The 17500-nt window shown below is 45.8% G+C and overlaps 34 non-coding genes across 34 annotated transcripts; all 34 read left to right on the top strand.

Annotated features, from left to right (window-relative positions):
* Nucleotides 1-300: 300 nt before the first annotated feature.
* LOC123415855 lies at nucleotides 301-419 on the top strand. Its single transcript, XR_006615549.1, has one exon. It is a non-coding gene; the product is annotated as a 5S ribosomal RNA (ribosomal RNA).
* A 422-nt stretch (nucleotides 420-841) lies between these two features.
* On the top strand, nucleotides 842-956 carry LOC123416536. Its single transcript, XR_006616168.1, has one exon. It is a non-coding gene; the product is annotated as a 5S ribosomal RNA (ribosomal RNA).
* Nucleotides 957-1353: 397 nt separating this feature from the next.
* Nucleotides 1354-1472, top strand: LOC123415901. The gene has a single exon (XR_006615592.1). It is a non-coding gene; the product is annotated as a 5S ribosomal RNA (ribosomal RNA).
* Nucleotides 1473-1837: 365 nt separating this feature from the next.
* Nucleotides 1838-1956, top strand: LOC123415960. The gene has a single exon (XR_006615648.1). It is a non-coding gene; the product is annotated as a 5S ribosomal RNA (ribosomal RNA).
* A 429-nt stretch (nucleotides 1957-2385) lies between these two features.
* On the top strand, nucleotides 2386-2504 carry LOC123415425. Its single transcript, XR_006615144.1, has one exon. It is a non-coding gene; the product is annotated as a 5S ribosomal RNA (ribosomal RNA).
* Nucleotides 2505-2916: 412 nt separating this feature from the next.
* LOC123415818 lies at nucleotides 2917-3035 on the top strand. Its single transcript, XR_006615516.1, has one exon. It is a non-coding gene; the product is annotated as a 5S ribosomal RNA (ribosomal RNA).
* A 444-nt stretch (nucleotides 3036-3479) lies between these two features.
* Nucleotides 3480-3598, top strand: LOC123415854. Its single transcript, XR_006615548.1, has one exon. It is a non-coding gene; the product is annotated as a 5S ribosomal RNA (ribosomal RNA).
* Nucleotides 3599-4041: 443 nt separating this feature from the next.
* LOC123416740 lies at nucleotides 4042-4160 on the top strand. Its single transcript, XR_006616343.1, has one exon. It is a non-coding gene; the product is annotated as a 5S ribosomal RNA (ribosomal RNA).
* A 432-nt stretch (nucleotides 4161-4592) lies between these two features.
* LOC123415853 lies at nucleotides 4593-4711 on the top strand. Its single transcript, XR_006615547.1, has one exon. It is a non-coding gene; the product is annotated as a 5S ribosomal RNA (ribosomal RNA).
* Nucleotides 4712-5132: 421 nt separating this feature from the next.
* Nucleotides 5133-5251, top strand: LOC123415851. The gene has a single exon (XR_006615546.1). It is a non-coding gene; the product is annotated as a 5S ribosomal RNA (ribosomal RNA).
* Nucleotides 5252-5688: 437 nt separating this feature from the next.
* On the top strand, nucleotides 5689-5803 carry LOC123416534. The gene has a single exon (XR_006616166.1). It is a non-coding gene; the product is annotated as a 5S ribosomal RNA (ribosomal RNA).
* A 397-nt stretch (nucleotides 5804-6200) lies between these two features.
* Nucleotides 6201-6319, top strand: LOC123416902. Its single transcript, XR_006616497.1, has one exon. It is a non-coding gene; the product is annotated as a 5S ribosomal RNA (ribosomal RNA).
* A 350-nt stretch (nucleotides 6320-6669) lies between these two features.
* On the top strand, nucleotides 6670-6788 carry LOC123416043. The gene has a single exon (XR_006615727.1). It is a non-coding gene; the product is annotated as a 5S ribosomal RNA (ribosomal RNA).
* A 374-nt stretch (nucleotides 6789-7162) lies between these two features.
* Nucleotides 7163-7281, top strand: LOC123415399. Its single transcript, XR_006615119.1, has one exon. It is a non-coding gene; the product is annotated as a 5S ribosomal RNA (ribosomal RNA).
* Nucleotides 7282-7612: 331 nt separating this feature from the next.
* LOC123415769 lies at nucleotides 7613-7731 on the top strand. Its single transcript, XR_006615468.1, has one exon. It is a non-coding gene; the product is annotated as a 5S ribosomal RNA (ribosomal RNA).
* Nucleotides 7732-8114: 383 nt separating this feature from the next.
* Nucleotides 8115-8233, top strand: LOC123416360. Its single transcript, XR_006616026.1, has one exon. It is a non-coding gene; the product is annotated as a 5S ribosomal RNA (ribosomal RNA).
* Nucleotides 8234-8592: 359 nt separating this feature from the next.
* LOC123416028 lies at nucleotides 8593-8711 on the top strand. The gene has a single exon (XR_006615712.1). It is a non-coding gene; the product is annotated as a 5S ribosomal RNA (ribosomal RNA).
* A 539-nt stretch (nucleotides 8712-9250) lies between these two features.
* On the top strand, nucleotides 9251-9369 carry LOC123416955. Its single transcript, XR_006616546.1, has one exon. It is a non-coding gene; the product is annotated as a 5S ribosomal RNA (ribosomal RNA).
* A 362-nt stretch (nucleotides 9370-9731) lies between these two features.
* Nucleotides 9732-9850, top strand: LOC123416705. Its single transcript, XR_006616310.1, has one exon. It is a non-coding gene; the product is annotated as a 5S ribosomal RNA (ribosomal RNA).
* Nucleotides 9851-10320: 470 nt separating this feature from the next.
* LOC123415305 lies at nucleotides 10321-10439 on the top strand. The gene has a single exon (XR_006615023.1). It is a non-coding gene; the product is annotated as a 5S ribosomal RNA (ribosomal RNA).
* A 347-nt stretch (nucleotides 10440-10786) lies between these two features.
* LOC123415479 lies at nucleotides 10787-10905 on the top strand. The gene has a single exon (XR_006615197.1). It is a non-coding gene; the product is annotated as a 5S ribosomal RNA (ribosomal RNA).
* A 428-nt stretch (nucleotides 10906-11333) lies between these two features.
* On the top strand, nucleotides 11334-11452 carry LOC123416069. The gene has a single exon (XR_006615751.1). It is a non-coding gene; the product is annotated as a 5S ribosomal RNA (ribosomal RNA).
* Nucleotides 11453-11820: 368 nt separating this feature from the next.
* LOC123415920 lies at nucleotides 11821-11939 on the top strand. The gene has a single exon (XR_006615610.1). It is a non-coding gene; the product is annotated as a 5S ribosomal RNA (ribosomal RNA).
* A 377-nt stretch (nucleotides 11940-12316) lies between these two features.
* Nucleotides 12317-12435, top strand: LOC123415478. The gene has a single exon (XR_006615196.1). It is a non-coding gene; the product is annotated as a 5S ribosomal RNA (ribosomal RNA).
* Nucleotides 12436-12770: 335 nt separating this feature from the next.
* Nucleotides 12771-12889, top strand: LOC123416524. Its single transcript, XR_006616162.1, has one exon. It is a non-coding gene; the product is annotated as a 5S ribosomal RNA (ribosomal RNA).
* Nucleotides 12890-13341: 452 nt separating this feature from the next.
* LOC123416512 lies at nucleotides 13342-13460 on the top strand. The gene has a single exon (XR_006616154.1). It is a non-coding gene; the product is annotated as a 5S ribosomal RNA (ribosomal RNA).
* A 331-nt stretch (nucleotides 13461-13791) lies between these two features.
* Nucleotides 13792-13910, top strand: LOC123416124. The gene has a single exon (XR_006615803.1). It is a non-coding gene; the product is annotated as a 5S ribosomal RNA (ribosomal RNA).
* A 457-nt stretch (nucleotides 13911-14367) lies between these two features.
* Nucleotides 14368-14486, top strand: LOC123415382. The gene has a single exon (XR_006615102.1). It is a non-coding gene; the product is annotated as a 5S ribosomal RNA (ribosomal RNA).
* A 356-nt stretch (nucleotides 14487-14842) lies between these two features.
* Nucleotides 14843-14961, top strand: LOC123416500. The gene has a single exon (XR_006616148.1). It is a non-coding gene; the product is annotated as a 5S ribosomal RNA (ribosomal RNA).
* Nucleotides 14962-15326: 365 nt separating this feature from the next.
* Nucleotides 15327-15445, top strand: LOC123416488. The gene has a single exon (XR_006616140.1). It is a non-coding gene; the product is annotated as a 5S ribosomal RNA (ribosomal RNA).
* Nucleotides 15446-15813: 368 nt separating this feature from the next.
* On the top strand, nucleotides 15814-15932 carry LOC123415316. The gene has a single exon (XR_006615037.1). It is a non-coding gene; the product is annotated as a 5S ribosomal RNA (ribosomal RNA).
* A 341-nt stretch (nucleotides 15933-16273) lies between these two features.
* On the top strand, nucleotides 16274-16392 carry LOC123416477. The gene has a single exon (XR_006616131.1). It is a non-coding gene; the product is annotated as a 5S ribosomal RNA (ribosomal RNA).
* Nucleotides 16393-16751: 359 nt separating this feature from the next.
* On the top strand, nucleotides 16752-16870 carry LOC123416465. The gene has a single exon (XR_006616120.1). It is a non-coding gene; the product is annotated as a 5S ribosomal RNA (ribosomal RNA).
* A 407-nt stretch (nucleotides 16871-17277) lies between these two features.
* LOC123416381 lies at nucleotides 17278-17396 on the top strand. The gene has a single exon (XR_006616045.1). It is a non-coding gene; the product is annotated as a 5S ribosomal RNA (ribosomal RNA).
* The last annotated feature ends 104 nt before the right edge of the window (nucleotides 17397-17500 follow it).

Raw genomic sequence — 17500 nt, 5'->3', positions numbered from 1 at the left:
TTGCCCCTCCCGTGTCCATTGCCACATTTGCCTCGACAACGGAGACGAGTTTAACACAAGAATTTCACCGCTCCCTCTCTACCCCGACAACACGAGCACCGCCACGACCTCTGTGACTTTTCCCACCGCGCATGACACCCAACGACTAGTAGTAGTAGTAGTAGTAGTAGTAGTAGTAGTAATAGTAGTAGTAGTAGTAGTAGGGGCAAGCATAAGGAACAAATAGATAGTTGCATGTCGTAGCAGTAGTAGCAGTAGTAGTAGGGGCAAGCATAAGGAACAAATAGATAGTTGCATGTCGGATGCGATCATACCAGCACTAAAGCACCGGATCCCATCAAAACTCTGAAGTTAAGCGTGCTTGGGCGAGAGTAGTACTAGGATGGGTGACCTCCTGGGAAGTCCTCGTGTTGCATTCCCCTTTTTAAATATATTTTTGCGCCACGTGACAAGGATGACACGGGACCGTGATCTATATGACCTCGTTTTATTATTTTTGACGTTTACTAGTTTTCTTATTTTTGACGTTTGTGATATGTTTTAGCTTGCCCCTCCCGTGTCCATTGCCACATTTGCCTCGAGGACGGAGACGAGTTTAACACAAGAATTTCACCGCTCCCTCTCTACCCCGACAACACGAGCACCGCCACGACCTCTGTGACTTTTCCCACCGCGCATGACACCCAACGACTAGTAGTAGTAGTAGTAGTAGTAGTAGTAATAGTAGTAGTAGTAGTAGTACTAGTAGTAGTAGTACTAGTAGTAGTAGTACTACTAGTAGTAGTACTAGTAGTAGTAGTAGTAGGGGCAAGCATAAGGGACAAATAGATAGTTGCATGTCGGATGCGATCATACCAGCACTAAAGCACCGGATCCCATCAGAACTCCGTAGTTAAGCGTGCTTGAGATTAGTACTAGGATGGGTGACCTCCTGGGAAGTCCTCGTGTTGCATTCCGCTTTTTAAATATATTTTTGCGCCAAGTGACAAGGATGACGCGGGACCGTGATCTATATGACCTCGTTTTCTTATTTTTGACGTTTACTAGTTTTCTTATTTTTGACGTTTGTGATATGTTTTAGCTTGCCCCTCCCGTGTCCATTGCCACATTTGCCTCGAGAACGGAGACGAGTTTAACACAAGAATTTCACCGCTCCCTCTCTACCCCGACAACACAAGCACCGCCACGACCTCTGTGACTTTTCCCACCGCGCATGACACCCAACGACTAGTAGTAGTAGTAGTAGTAGTAGTAGTAGTAATAGTAGTAGTAGTAGTAGTAGTACTAGTAGTAGTAGTACTAGTAGTAGTAGTAGTAGGGGCAAGCATAAGGAACAAATAGATGTTGCATGTTGGATGCGATCATACCAGCACTAAAGCACCAGATCCCATCAGAACTCCGAATTTAAGCGTGCTTGGGCGAGAGTAGTACTAGGATGGGTGACCTCCTGGGAAGTCCTCGTGTTGCATTCCCCTTTTTAAATATATTTTTGCGCCACGTGACAAGGATGACGCGGGACCGTGATCTATATGACCTCGTTTTCTTATTTTTGACGTTTACTAGTTTTCTTATTTTTGACGTTGGTGATATGTTTTAGCTTGCCCCTCCCGTGTCCATTGCCACATTTGCCTCGACAACGGAGACGAGTTTAACACAAGAATTTCACTGCTCCCTCTCTACCCCGACAACACGAGCACCGCCACGACCTCTCTGACTTTTCCCACCGCGCATCACACCCAACGACTAGTAGTAGTAGTAGTAGTAGTAGTAGCAGTAGTAGCAGTAGTAGCAGTAGTACTAGGGGCAAGCATAAGGAACAAATAGATAGTTGCATGTTGGATGCGATCATACCAGCACTAAAGCACCGGATCCCATCAGAACTTGGAAGTTAAGCGTGCTTGGGCGAGAGTAGTACTAGGATGGGTGACCTCCTGGGAAGTCCTCGTGTTGCATTCCCCTTTTTAAATATATTTTTGCGCCACGTGACAAGGATGACACGGGACCGTGATCTATATGACCTCGTTTTCTTATTTTTGACGTTTACTAGTTTTCTTATTTTTGACGTTTGTGATATGTTTTAGCTTGCCCCTCCCGTGTCCATTGCCACATTTGCCTCGAGAACGGAGACGAGTTTAACACAAGAATTTCACCGCTCCCTCTCTACCCCGACAACACGAGCACCGCCACGACCTCTGTGACTTTTCCCACCGCGCATGACACCCAACGACTAGTAGTAGTAGTAGTAGTAGTAGTAGTAGTAGTAGTAATAGTAGTAGTAGTAGTAGTAGGGGCAAGCATAAGGAACTAATAGATAGTTGCATGTCGTAGCAGTAGTAGCAGTAGTAGTAGGGGCAAGCATAAGGAACAAATAGATAGTTGCATGTCGGATGCGATCATACCAGTACTAAAGCACCGGATCCCATCAGAACTCTGAAGTTAAGCGTGCTTGGGCGAGAGTAGTACTAGGATGGGTGACCTCCTGGGAAGTCCTCGTGTTGCATTCCCCTTTTTAAATATATTTTTGCGCCACGTGACAAGGATGACACGGGACCGTGATCTATATGACCTCGTTTTCTTATTTTTGACGTTTACTAGTTTTCTTATTTTTGACGTTTGTGATATGTTTTAGCTTGCCCCTCCCGTGTCCATTGCCACATTTGCCTCGAGAACGGAGACGAGTTTAACACAAGAATTTCACCGCTCCTTCTCTACCCCGACAAGACGAGCACCGCCACGACCTCTGTGACTTTTCCCACCGCGCATGACACCCAACGACTAGTAGTAGTAGTAGTAGTAGTAGTAGTAGTAGTAGTAGTAGTAGTAGTAATAGTAGTAGTAGTAGTAGTAGTACTAGTAGTACTAGTACTAGTAGTAGTAGTAGGGGCAAGCATAAGGAACAAATAGATAGTTGCATGTCGATGCGATCATACCAGCACTAAAGCACCGGATCTCATCAGAACTCCGAAGTTAAGCGTGCTTGGGCGAGAGTAGTACTAGGATGGGTGACCTCCTGGGAAGTCCTTGTGTTGCATTCCCCTTTTTAAATATATTTTTGCGCCACGTGACAAGGATGACGCGGGACCGTGATCTATATGACCTCGTTTTCTTATTTTTGACGTTTACTAGTTTTCTTATTTTTGACGTTTGTGATATGTTTTAGCTTGCCCCTCCCGTGTCCATTGCCACATTTGCCTCGACAACGGAGACGAGTTTAACACAAGAATTTCACCGCTCCCTCTCTACCCCGACAACACGAGCACCGCCACGACCTCTGTGACTTTTCCCACCGCGCATGACACCCAACGACTAGTAGTAGTAGTAGTAGTAGTAGTAGTAGTAGTAGTAGTAGTAGTAGTAATAGTAGTAGTAGTAGTAGTAGTAGGGGCAAGCATAAGGAACAAATAGATAGTTGCATGTCGTAGCAGTAGTAGCAGTAGTAGTAGGGGCAAGCACAAGGAACAAATAGATAGTTGCATGTCGGATGCGATCATACCAGCACTAAAGCACCGGATCCCATCAAAACTCTGAAGTTAAGCGTGCTTGGGCGAGAGTAGTACTAGGATGGGTGACCTCCTGGGAAGTCCTCGTGTTGCATTCCCCTTTTTAAATATATTTTTGCGCCACGTGACAAGGATGACACGGGACCGTGATCTATATGACCTCGTTTTCTTATTTTTGACGTTTTCTAGTTTTCTTATTTTTGACGTTTGTGATATGTATTAGCTTGCCCCTCCCGTGTCCATTGCCACATTTGCCTCGAGAACGGAGACGAGTTTAACACAAGAATTTCACCGCTCCCTCTCTACCCCGACAACACGAGCACCGCCACGACCTCTGTGACTTTTCCCACCGCGCATGACACCCAACGACTAGTAGTAGTAGTAGTAGTAGTAGTAGTAGTAGTAGTAGTAGTAGTAGTAATAGTAGTAGTAGTAGTAGTACTAGTAGTAGTAGTACTAGTAGTAGTAGTACTAGTAGTAGTAGTACTAGTAGTAGTAGTAGTAGGGGCAAGCATAAGGAACAAATAGATAGTTGCATGTCGGATGCGATCATACCAGCACTAAAGCACCGGATCCCATCAGAACTCCGTAGTTAAGCGTGCTTGGGCGAGAGTAGTACTAGGATGGGTGACCTCCTGGGAAGTCCTCGTGTTGCATTCCCCTATTTAAATATATTTTTGCGCCAAGTGACAAGGATGACGCGGGACCGTGATCTATATGACCTCGTTTTCTTATTTTTCACGTTTACTAGTTTTCTTATTTTTGACGTTTGTGATATGTTTTAGCTTGCCCCTCCCGTGTCCATTGCCACATTTGCCTCGACAACGGAGACGAGTTTAACACAAGAATTTCACCGCTCCCTCTCTACCCCGACAACACGAGCACCGCCACGACCTCTGTGACTTTTCCCACCGCGCATGACACCCAACGACTAGTAGTAGTAGTAGTAGTAGTAGTAGTAGTAGTAGTAGTAGTAGTAGTAGTAGTAGTAGTAGGGGCAAGCATAAGGAACAAATAGATAGTTGCATGTCGTAGCAGTAGTAGCAGTAGTAGTAGGGGCAAGCATAAGGAACAAATAGATAGTTGCATGTCGGATGCGATCATACCAGCACTAAAGCACCGGATCCCATCAAAACTCTGAAGTTAAGCGTGCTTGGGCGAGAGTAGTACTAGGATGGGTGACCTCCTGGGAAGTCCTCGTGTTGCATTCCCCTTTTTAAATATATTTTTGCGCCAGGATGACGCGGGACCGTGATCTATATGACCTCGTTTTCTTATTTTTGACGTTTACTAGTTTTCTTATTTTTGACGTTTGTGATATGTTTTAGCTTGCCCCTCCCGTGTCCATTGCCACATTTGCCTCGACAACGGAGACGAGTTTAACACAAGAATTTCACCGCTCCCTCTCTACCCCGACAACACGAGCACCGCCACGACCTCTGTGACTTTTCCCACCGCGCATGACACCCAACGACTAGTAGTAGTAGTAGTAGTAGTAGTAGTAGTAGTAGTAGTAGTAGTAGTAGTAGTAGTAGGGGCAAGCATAAGGAACAAATAGATAGTTGCATGTCGTAGCAGTAGTAGCAGTAGTAGTAGGGGAAAGCATAAGGAACAAATAGATAGTTGCATGTCGGATGCGATCATACCAGCACTAAAGCACCGGATCCCATCAAAACTCTGAAGTTAAGCGTGCTTGGGCGAGAGTAGTACTAGGATGGGTGACCTCCTGGGAAGTCCTCGTGTTGCATTCCCCTTTTTAAATATATTTTTGCGCCACGTGACAAGGATGACACGGGACCGTGATCTATATGACCTCGTTTTATTATTTTTGACGTTTACTAGTTTTCTTATTTTTGACGTTTGTGATATGTTTTAGCTTGCCCCTCCCGTGTCCATTGCCACATTTGCCTCGAGAACGGAGACGAGTTTAACACAAGAATTTCACCGCTCCCTCTCTACCCCGACAACACGAGCACCGCCACGACCTCTGTGACTTTTCCCACCGCGCATGACACCCAACGACTAGTAGTAGTAGTAGTAGTAGTAGTAGTAGTAGTAGTAGTAATAGTAGTAGTAGTAGTAGTAGTACTAGTAGTAGTAGTACTAGTAGTAGTAGTACTACTAGTAGTAGTACTAGTAGTAGTAGTAGTAGGGGCAAGCATAAGGAACAAATAGATAGTTGCATGTCGGATGCGATCATACCAGCACTAAAGCACCGGATCCCATCAGAACTCCGTAGTTAAGCGTGCTTGAGATTAGTACTAGGATGGGTGACCTCCTGGGAAGTCCTCGTGTTGCATTCCGCTTTTTAAATATATTTTTGCGCCAAGTGACAAGGATGACGCGGGACCGTGATCTATATGACCTCGTTTTCTTATTTTTGACGTTTACTAGTTTTCTTATTTTTGACGTTTGTGATATGTTTTAGCTTGCCCCTCCCGTGTCCATTGCCACATTTGCCTCGAGAACGGAGACGAGTTTAACACAAGAATTTCACCGCTCCCTCTCTACCCCGACAACACGAGCACCGCCACGACCTCTGTGACTTTTCCCACCGCGCATGACACCCAACGACTAGTAGTAGTAGTAGTAGTAGTAGTAGTAGTAGTAATAGTAGTAGTAGTAGTAGTACTAGTAGTAGTAGTACTAGTAGTAGTAGTAGTAGGGGCAAGCATAAGGAACAAATAGATGTTGCATGTCGGATGCGATCATACCAGCACTAAAGCACCAGATCCCATCAGAACTCCGAAGTTAAGCGTGCTTGGGCGAGAGTAGTACTAGGATGGGTGACCTCCTGGGAAGTCCTCGTGTTGCATTCCCCTTTTTAAATATATTTTTGCGCCACGTGACAAGGATGACGCGGGACCGTGATCTATATGACCTCGTTTTCTTATTTTTGACGTTTACTAGTTTTCTTATTTTTGACGTTGGTGATATGTTTTAGCTTGCCCCTCCCGTGTCCATTGCCACATTTGCCTCGACAACGGAGACGAGTTTAACACAAGAATTTCACCGCTCCCTCTCTACCCCGACAACACGAGCACCGCCACGACCTCTCTGACTTTTCCCACCGCGCATGACACCCAACGACTAGTAGTAGTAGTAGTAGTAGCAGTAGTAGCAGTAGTAGCAGGGGCAAGCATAAGGAACAAATAGATAGTTGCATGTCGGATGTGATCATACCAGCACTAAAGCACCGGATCCCATCAGAACTCCGAAGTTAAGCGTGCTTGGGCGAGAGTAGTATTAGGATGGGTGACCTCCTAGGAAGTCCTCGTGTTGCATTTCCCTTTTTAAATATATTTTTGCGCCACGTGACAAGGATGACACGGGACCGTGATCTATATGACCTCGTTTTCTTATTTTTGACGTTTACTAGTTTTCTTATTTTTGACGTTTGTGATATGTTTTAGCTTGCCCCTCCCGTGTCCATTGCCACATTTGCCTCGAGAACGGAGACGAGTTTAACACAAGAATTTCACCGCTCCCTCTCTACCCCGACAACACGAGCACCGCCACGACCTCTGTGACTTTTCCCACCGCGCATGACACCCAACGACTAGTAGTAGTAGTAGTAGTAGTAGTAGTAATAGTAGTAGTAGTAGTAGTACTAGTAGTAGTAGTAGGGGCAAGCATAAGGAACAAATAGATAGTTGCATGTCGGATGCGATCATACCAGCACTAAAGCACCGGATCCCATCAGAACTCCGAAGTTAAGCTTGCTTGGGCGAGAGTAGTACTAGGATGGGTGACCTCCTGGGAAGTCCTCGTGTTGCATTCCCCTTTTTAAATATATTTTTGCGCCACGTGACAAGGATGACGCGGGACCGTGATCTATATGACCTCGTTTTCTTATTTTTGACGTTTGTGATATGTTTTAGCTTGCCCCTCCCGTGTCCATTGCCACATTTGCCTCGACAACGGAGACGAGTTTAACACAAGAATTTCACCGCTCCCTCTCTACCCCGACAACACGAGCACCGCCACGACCTCTCTAACTTTTCCCACCGCGCATGACTCCCAACGACTAGTAGTAGTAGTAGTAGTAGTAGTAGCAGTAGTAGCAGTAGTAGTAGGGGCAAGCATAAGGAACAAATAGATAGTTGCATGTCGGATGCGATCATACGAGCACTAAAGCTCCGGATCCCATCAGAACTCCGAAGTTAAGCGTGCTTGGGCGAGAGTAGTACTAGGATGGGTGACCTCCTGGGAAGTCCTCGTGTTGCATTCCCCTTTTTAAATATATTTTTGCGCCACCTGACAAGGATGACACGGGACCGTGATCTATATGACCTCGTTTTCTTATTTTTGACGTTTACTAGTTTTCTTATTTTTGACGTTTGTGATATGTTTTAGCTTGCCCCTCCCGTGTCCATTGCCACATTTGCCTCGAGAACGGAGACGAGTTTAACACAAGAATTTCACCGCTCCCTCTCTACCCCGACAACACGAGCACCGCCACGACCTCTGTGACTTTTCCCACCGCGCATGACACCCAACGACTAGTAGTAGTAGTAGTAGTAGTAGTAGTAGTAGTAATAGTAGTAGTAATAGTAGTAGTACTAGTAGTCGTAGTAGGGGCAAGCATAAGGAACAAATAGATAGTTGCATGTCGGATGCGATCATACCAGCACTAAAGCACCGGATACCATCAGAAATCCGAAGGTAAGCGTGCTTGGGCGAGAGTAGTACTAGGATGGGTGACCTCCTGGGAAGTCCTCGTGTTGCATTCCCCTTTTTAAATATATTTTTACGCCACGTGACAAGGATGACGCGGGACCGTGATCTATATGACCTCGTTTTCTTATTTTTGACGTTTACTAGTTTTCTTATTTTTGACGTTTGTGATATGTTTTAGCTTGCCCCTCCCGTGTCCATTGCCACATTTGCCTCGACAACGGAGACGAGTTTAACACAAGAATTTCACCGCTCCCTCTCTACCCCGACAACACGAGCACCGCCACGACCTCTTTGACTTTTCCCACCGCGCATGACACCCAACGACTAGTAGTAGTAGTAGTAGTAGCAGTAGTAGCAGTAGTAGCAGTAGTAGTAGGGGCAAGCATAAGGAACAAATAGATAGTTGCATGTCGGATGCGATCATACCAGCACTAAAGCACTGGATCCCATCAGAACTCCGAAGTTAAGCGTGCTTGGGCGAGAGTAGGACTAGGATGGGTGACCTCCTGGGAAGTCCTCGTGTTGCATTCCCCTTTTTAAATATATTTTTGCGCCACATGACAAGGATGACACGGGACCGTGATCTATATGACCTCGTTTTCTTATTTTTGACGTTTACTAGTTTTCTTATTTTTGACGTTTTCGATATGTTTTAGCTTGCCCCTCCCGTGTCCATTGCCACATTTGCCTCGACAACGGAGACGAGTTTAACACAAGAATTACACCGCTCCCTCTCTACCCCGACAACACGAGCACCGCCACGACCTTTGTGACTTTTCCCACCGCGCATGACACCCAACGACTAGTAGTAGTAGTAGTAGTAGTAGTAGTAGTAGTAGTAGTAGTAGTAGTAGTAGGAGTAGTAGTAGTAGTAGTAGTAGTAGTAGTAGTAGTAGCAGCAGCAGCAGCAGCAGCAGCAGCAGCAGCAGCAGCAGCAGCAGCAGCAGCAGCAGCAGCAGCAGCAGCAGCAGCAGCAGTAGTAGTAGTAGTAGTAGTAGTAGTAGTAGTAGTAGTAGTAGTAGTAGTAGTAGTAGGGGCAAGCATAAGGAACAAATAGATAGATGCATGTCGGATGCGATCATACCAGCACTAAAGCATCGGATCCCATCAGAACTCCGAAGTTAAGCGTGCTTGGGCGAGAGTAGTACTAGGATGGGTGACCTCCTGGGAAGTCCTCGTGTTGCATTCCCCTTTTTAAATATATTTTTGCGCCACGTGACAAGGATGACGCGGGACCGTGATCTATATGACCTCGTTTTCTTATTTTTGACGTTTACTAGTTTTCTTATTTTTGACGTTTGTGATATGTTTTAGCTTGCCCCTCCCGTGTCCATTGCCACATTTGCCTCGACAACGGAGACGAGTTTAACACAAGAATTTCACCGCTCCCTCTCTACCCCGACAACACGAGCACCGCCACGACCTCTTTGACTTTTCCCACCGCGCATGACACCCAACGACTAGTAGTAGTAGTAGCAGTAGTAGCAGTAGTAGCACTAGTAGCAGTAGTAGTAGGGGCAAGCATAAGGAACAAATAGATAGTTGCATGTCGGATGCGATCATACCAGCACTAAAGCACCGGATCCCATCAGAACTCCGAAGTTAAACGTGCTTGGGCGAGAGTAGTACTAGGATGGGTGACCTCCTGGGAAGTCCTCGTGTTGCATTCCCCTTTTTAAATATATTTTTGCGCCACATGACAAGGATGACACGGGACCGTGATCTATATGACCTCGTTTTCTTATTTTTGACGTTTACTAGTTTTCTTATTTTTGACGTTTGTGATATGTTTTAGCTTGCCCCTCCCGTGTCCATTGCCACATTTGCCTCGAGAACGGAGACGAGTTTAACACAAGAATTACACCGCTCCCTCTCTACCCCGACAACACGAGCACCGCCACGACCTCTGTGACTTTTCCCACCGCGCATGACACCTAACGACTAGTAGTAGTAGTAGTAGTAGTAGTAGTAGTAGTAGTAGTAGTAGTAGTAGTACTAGTAGTAGTAGTAGTAGTAGTACTAGTAGTAGTAGTAGTAGTAGTAGTAGTAGTAGTAGTAGTAGTACTAGTAGTAGTAGTAGTAGTACTAGTAGTAGTAGTAGTAGGGGCAAGCATAAGGAACAAATAGATAGTTGCATGTCGGATGCGATCATACCAGCACTAAAGCACCGGATCCCATCAGAACTCCGAAGTTAAGCGTGCTTGGGCGAGAGTAGTACAAGGATGGGTGACCTCCTGGGAAGTCCTCGTGTTGCATTCCCCTTTTTAAATATATTTTTGCGCCACGTGACATGGATGACGCGGGACCGTGATCTATATGACCTCGTTTTCTTATTTTTGACGTTTACTAGTTTTCTTATTTTTGACGTTTGTGATATGTTTTAGCTTGCCCCTCCCGTGTCCATTGCCACATTTGCCTCGACAACGGAGACGAGTTTAACACAAGAATTTCACCGCTCCCTCTCTACCCCGACAACACGAGCACCGCCACGACCTCTTTGACTTTTCCCACCGTGCATGACACCCAACGACTAGTAGTAGTAGTAGTAGCAGTAGTAGCAGTAGTAGTAGGGGCAAGCATAAGGAACAAATAGATAGTTGCATGTCGGATGCGATCATACCAGCACTAAAGCACCGGATCCCATCAAAACTCCGAAGTTAAGCGTGCTTGGGCGAGAGTAGTACTAGGATGGGTGACCTCCTGGGAAGTCCTCGTGTTGCATTCCCCTTTTTAAATATATTTTTGCGCCACATGACAAGGATGACACGGGACCGTGATCTATATGACCTCGTTTTCTTATTTTTGACGTTTACTAGTTTTCTTATTTTTGACGTTTGTGATATGTTTTAGCTTGCCCCTCCCGTGTCCATTGCCACATTTGCCTCGAGAACGGAGACGAGTTTAACACAAGAATTACACCGCTCCCTCTCTACCCCGACAACACGAGCACCGCCACGACCTGTGTGACTTTTCCCACCGCGCATGACACCCAACGACTAGTAGTAGTAGTAGTAGTAGTAGTAGTAGTAGTAGTAGTAGTAGTAGTAGTAGTAGTAGTAGTAGTAGTAGTAGTAGTAGTACTAGTAGTAGTAGTAGTACTAGTAGTAGTAGTAGTAGGGGCGAGCATAAGGAACAAATAGATAGTTGCATGTCGGATGCGATCATACCAGCACTAAAGCACCGGATCCCATCAGAACTCTGAAGTTAAGCGTGCTTGGGCGAGAGTAGTACTAGGATGGGTGACCTCCTGGGAAGTCCTCGTGTTTCATTCACCTTTTTAAATATATTTTTGCGCCACGTGACAAGGATGACGCGGGACCGTGATCTATATGACCTCGTTTTCTTATTTTTGACGTTTACTAGTTTTCTTATTTTTGACGTTTGTGATATGTTTTAGCTTGCCCCTCCTGTGTCCATTGCCACATTTGCCTCGACAACGGAGACGAGTTTAACACAAGAATTTCACCGCTCCCTCTCTACCCCGACAACACGAGCACCGCCACGACCTCTCTGACTTTTCCCACCGCGCATGACACCTAACGACTAGTAGTAGTAGTAGTAGTAGTAGTAGCAGTAGTAGTAGCAGTAGTAGCAGTAGTAGTAGGGGCAAGCATAAGAAACAAATAGATAGTTGCATGTCGGATGCGATCATACCAGCACTAAAGCACCGGATCCCATCAGAACTCCGAAGTTAAGCGTGCTTCGGCGAGAGTAGTACTAGGATGGGTGACCTCCTGGGAAGTCCTCGTGTTGCATTTCCCTTTTTAAATATATTTTTGCGCCACGTGACAAGGATGACACGGGACCGTGATCTATATGACCTCGTTTTCTTATTTTTGACGTTTACTAGTTTTCTTATTTTTGACGTTTGTGATATGTTTTAGCTTGCCCCTCCCGTGTCCATTGCCACATTTGCCTCGAGAACGGAGACGAGTTTAACACAAGAATTTCACCGCTCCCTCTCTACCCCGACAACACGAGCACCGCCACGACCTCTGTGACTTTTCCCACCGCGCATGACACCCAACGACTAGTAGTAGTAGTAGTAGTAGTAGTAACAGTAGTAGTAGTAGTAGTAGTACTAGTAGTAGTAGTAGTAGGGGCAAGCATAAGGAACAAATAGATAGTTGCATGTCGGATGCGATCATACCAGCACTAAAGCACCGGATCCCATCAAAACTCCGAAGTTAAGCGTGCTTGGGCGAGAGTAGTACTAGGATGGGTGACCTCCTGGGAAGTCCTCGTGTTGCATTCCCCTTTTTAAATATATTTTTGCGCCACGTGACAAGGATGACGCGGGACCGTGATCTATATGACCTCGTTTTCTTATTTTTGACGTTTACTAGTTTTCTTATTTTTGACGTTTGTGATATGTTTTAGCTTGCCCCTCCCGTGTCCATTGCCACATTTGCCTCGACAACGGAGACGAGTTTAACACAAGAATTTCACCGCTCCCTCTCTACCCCGACAACACGAGCACCGCCACGACCTCTTTGACTTTTTCCACCGCGCATGACACCCAACGACTAGTAGTAGTAGTAGCAGTAGTAGTAGGGGCAAGCATAAGGAACAAATAGATAGTTGCATGTCGGATGCGATCATACCAGCACTAAAGCACCGGATCCCATCAGAACTCCGAAGTTAAGCGTGCTTGGGCGAGAGTAGTACTAGGATGGGTGACCTCCTGGGAAGTCCTCGTGTTGCATTCCCCTTTTTAAATATATTTTTGCGCCACATGACAAGGATGACACGGGACCGTGATCTATATGACCTCGTTTTCTTATTTTTGACGTTTACTAGTTTTCTTATTTTTGACGTTTGTGATATGTTTTAGTTTGCCCCTCCCGTGTCCATTGCCACATTTGCCTCGAGAACGGAGACTAGTTTAACACAAGAATTACACCGCTCCCTCTCTACCCCGACAACACGAGCACCGCCACGACCTGTGTGACTTTTCCCACCGCGCATGACACCCAACGACTAGTAGTAGTAGTAGTAGTAGTAGTAGTAGTAGTAGTAGTAGTAGTAGTAGTAGTAATGTTAGTAGTAGTAGTAGTAGTAGTAGTAGTAGTACTAGTAGTAGTAGTAGTAGTAGTAGTAGTACTAGTAGTAGTAGTAGTAGTAGGGGCAAGCATAAGGAACAAATAGATAGTTGCATGTCGGATGCGATCATACCAGCACTAAAGCACCGGATCCCATCAGAACTCCGAAGTTAAGCGTGCTTGGGCGAGAGTAGTACTAGGATGGGTGACCTCCTGGGAAGTCCTCGTGTTGCATTCCCCTTTTTAAATATATTTTTGCGCCACGTGACAAGGATGACGCGGGACCGTGATCTATATGACCTCGTTTTCTTATTTTTGACGTTTGTGATATGTTTTAGCTTGCCCCTCCCGTGTCCATTGCCACATTTGCCTCGACAATGGAGACGAGTTTAACACAAGAATTTCACCGCTCCCTCTCTACCCCGACAACACGAGCACCGCCACGACATCTCTGACTTTTCCCACCGCGCATGACACCCAACGACTAGTAGTAGTAGTAGTAGCAGTAGTAGTAGTAGTAGCAGTAGTAGTAGGGGCAAGCATAAGGAACAAATAGATAGTTGCATGTCGGATGCGATAATACCAGCACTAAAGCACCGGATCCCATCAGAACTCCGAAGTTAAGCGTGCTTGGGCGAGAGTAGTACTAGGATGTGTGACCTCCTGGGAAGTCCTCGTGTTGCATTTCCCTTTTTAAATATATTTTTGCGCCACGTGACAAGGATGACACGGCACCGTGATCTATATGACCTCGTTTTCTTATTTTTGACGTTTACTAGTTTTCTTATTTTTGACGTTTGTGATATGTTTTAGCTTGCCCCTCCCGTGTCCATTGCCACATTTGCCTCGACAACGGAGACGAGTTTAACACAAGAATTACACCGCTCCCTCTCTACCCTGACAACACGAGCACCGCCACGACCTCTGTGACTTTTCCCACCGCGCATGACACCCAACGACTAGTAGTAGTAGTAGTAGTAGTAGTAGTAGTAGTAATAGTAGTAGTAGTAGTAGTACTAGTAGTAGTACTAGTAGTAGTAGCAGTAGTACTAGTAGTAGTAGCAGTAGTACTAGTACTAGTAGCAGTAGTACTAGTACTAGTAGTAGTAGGACAAGCATAAGGAACAAATAGATAGTTGCATGTCGGATGCGATCATACCAGCATTGAAGCACCGGATCCCATCAGAACTCTGAAGTTAAGCGTGCTTGGGCGAGAGTAGTACTAGGATGGGTGACCTCCTGGGAAGTCCTCGTGTTGCATTCCCCTTTTTAAATATATTTTTGCGCCACGTGACAAGGATGACGCGGGACCGTGATCTATATGACCTCGTTTTCTTATTTTTGACGTTTACTAGTTTTCTTATTTTTGACGTTTGTGATATGTTTTAGCTTGCCCCTCCCGTGTCCATTGCCACATTTGCCTCGACAACGGAGACGAGTTTAACACAAGAATTTCACCGCTCCCTCTCTACCCCGACAACACGAGCACCGCCACGACCTCTCTGACTTTTCCCACCGCGCATGACACCCAACGACTAGTAGTAGTAGTAGTAGCAGTAGTAGCAGTAGTAGCAGTAGTAGTAGGGGCAAGCATAAGGAACAAATAGATAGTTGCACGTCGGATGCGATCATACCAGCACTAAAGCACCGGATCCCATCAGAACTCCGAAGTTAAGCGTGCTTGGGCGAGAGTAGTACTAGGATGGGTGACCTCCTGGGAAGTCCTCGTGTTGCATTCCCCTTTTTAAATATATTTTTGCGCCACGTGACAAGGATGACGCGGGACCGTGATCTATATGACCTCGTTTTCTTATTTTTGACGTTTACTAGTTTTCTTATTTTTGACGTTTGTGATATGTTTTAGCTTGCCCCTCCCGTGTCCATTGCCACATTTGCCTCGACAACGGAGACGAGTTTAACACAAGAATTTCACCGCTGCCTCTCTACCCCGACAACACGAGCACCGCCACGACCTCTTTGACTTTTCCCACCGCGCATGACACCCAACGACTAGTAGTAGTAGTAGTAGCAGTAGTAGCAGTAGTAGCAGTAGTAGCAGTAGTAGTAGGGGCAAGCATAAGGAACAAATAGATAGTTGCATGTCGGATGCGATCATACCAGCACTAAAGCACCGGATCCCATCAGAACTCCGAAGTTAAGCGTGCTTGGGCGAGAGTAGTACTAGGATGGGTGACCTCCTGGGAAGTCCTCGTGTTGCATTCCCCTTTTTAAATATATTTTTGCGCCACATGACAAGGATGAGACGGGACCGTGATCTATATGACCTCGTTTTCTTATTTTTGACGTTTACTAGTTTTCTTATTTTTGACGTTTGTGATATGTTTTAGCTTGCCCCTCCCGTGTCCATTGCCACATTTGCCTCGACAACGGAGACGAGTTTAACACAAGAATTTCACCGCTCCCTCTCTACCCCGACAACACGAGCACCGCCACGACCTCTCTGACTTTTCCCACCGCGCATGACACCCAACGACTAGTAGTAGTAGTAGTAGTAGTAGTACTAGTAGTAGTAGCAGTAGTAGCAGTAGTAGTAGGGGCAAGCATAAGGAACAAATAGATAGTTGCATGTCGGATGCGATCATACCAGCACTAAAGCACCGGATCCCATCAGAACTCCGAAGTTAAGCGTGCTTGGGCGAAAGTAGTACTAGGATGGGTGACCTCCTGGGAAGTCCTCGTGTTGCATTCCCCTTTTTAAATATATTTTTGCGCCACGTGACAAGGATGACACGGGACCGTGATCTATATGACCTCGTTTTCTTATTTTTGACGTTTACTAGTTTTCTTATTTTTGACGTTTGTGATATGTTTTAGCTTGCTCCTCCCGTGTCCATTGCCACATTTGCCTCGAGAACGGAGACGAGTTTAACACAAGAATTTCACCGCTCCCTCTCTACCCCGACAACACGAGCACCGCCACGACCTCTGTGACTTTTCCCACCGCGCATGACACCCAACGACTAGTAGTAGTAGTAGTAGTAGTAGTAGTAGTAGGGGCAAGCATAAGGAACAAATAGATAGTTGCACGTCGGATGCGATCATACCAGCACTAAAGCACCGGATCCCATCAGAACTCCGAAGTTAAGCGTGCTTGGGCGAGAGTAGTACTAGGATGGGTGACCTCCTGGGAAGTCCTCGTGTTGCATTCCCCTTTTTAAATATATTTTTGCGCCACGTGACAAGGATGACGCGGGACCGTGATCTATATGACCTCGTTTTCTTATTTTTGACGTTTACTAGTTTTCTTATTTTTGACGTTTGTGATATGTTTTAGCTTGCCCCTCCCGTGTCCATTGCCACATTTGCCTCGACAACGGAGACGAGTTTAACACAAGAATTTCACCGCTCCCTCTCTACCCCGACAACACGAGCACCGCCACGACCTCTTTGACTTTTCCCACCGCGCATGACACCCAACGACTAGTAGTAGTAGTAGTAGTAGCAGTAGTAGCAGTAGTAGCAGTAGTAGTAGGGGCAAGCATAAGGAACAAATAGATAGTTGCATGTCGGATGCGATCATACCAGCACTAAAGCACCGGATCCCATCAGAACTCCGAAGTTAAGCGTGCTTGGGCGAGAGTAGTACTAGGATGGGTGACCTCCTGGGAAGTCCTCGTGTTGCATTCCCCTTTTTAAATATATTTTTGCGCCACATGACAAGGATGAGACGGGACCGTGATCTATATGACCTCGTTTTCTTATTTTTGACGTTTACTAGTTTTCTTATTTTTGACGTTTGTGATATGTTTTAGCTTGCCCCTCCCGTGTCCATTGCCACATTTGCCTCGAGAACGGAGACGAGTTTAACACAAGAATTACACCGCTCCCTCTCTACCCCGACAACACGAGCACCGCCACGACCTCTGTGACTTTTCCCACCGCGCATGACACCCAACGACTAGTAGTAGTAGTAGTAGTAGTAGTAGTAGTAGTAGTAGTAGTAGTAGTAGTTCTAGTAGTAGTAGTAGTAGTAGTAGTTCTAGTAGTAGTAGTAGTAGGGGCAAGCATAAGGAACAAATAGATAGTTGCATGTTGGATGCGATCATACTAGCACTAAAGCACCAGATCCCATCTGAACTCCAAAGTTAAGCGTGCTTGGGCGAGAGTAGTACTAGGATGGGTGACCTCCTGGGAAGTCCTCTTGTTGCATTCCCCTTTTTAAATATATTTTTGCGCCACGTGACAAGGATGACGCGGGACCGTGATCTATATGACCTCGTTTTCTTATTTTTGACGTTTACTAGTTTTCTTATTTTT

Source organism: Hordeum vulgare, unplaced genomic scaffold, assembly GCF_904849725.1.
Source record: "Hordeum vulgare subsp. vulgare unplaced genomic scaffold, MorexV3_pseudomolecules_assembly, whole genome shotgun sequence".
Lineage (NCBI taxonomy): Eukaryota > Viridiplantae > Streptophyta > Magnoliopsida > Poales > Poaceae > Hordeum > Hordeum vulgare.
The sequence above is the reverse complement of the archived record's forward strand: the minus strand, read 5'-3'. Positions and strand labels throughout refer to the sequence as shown.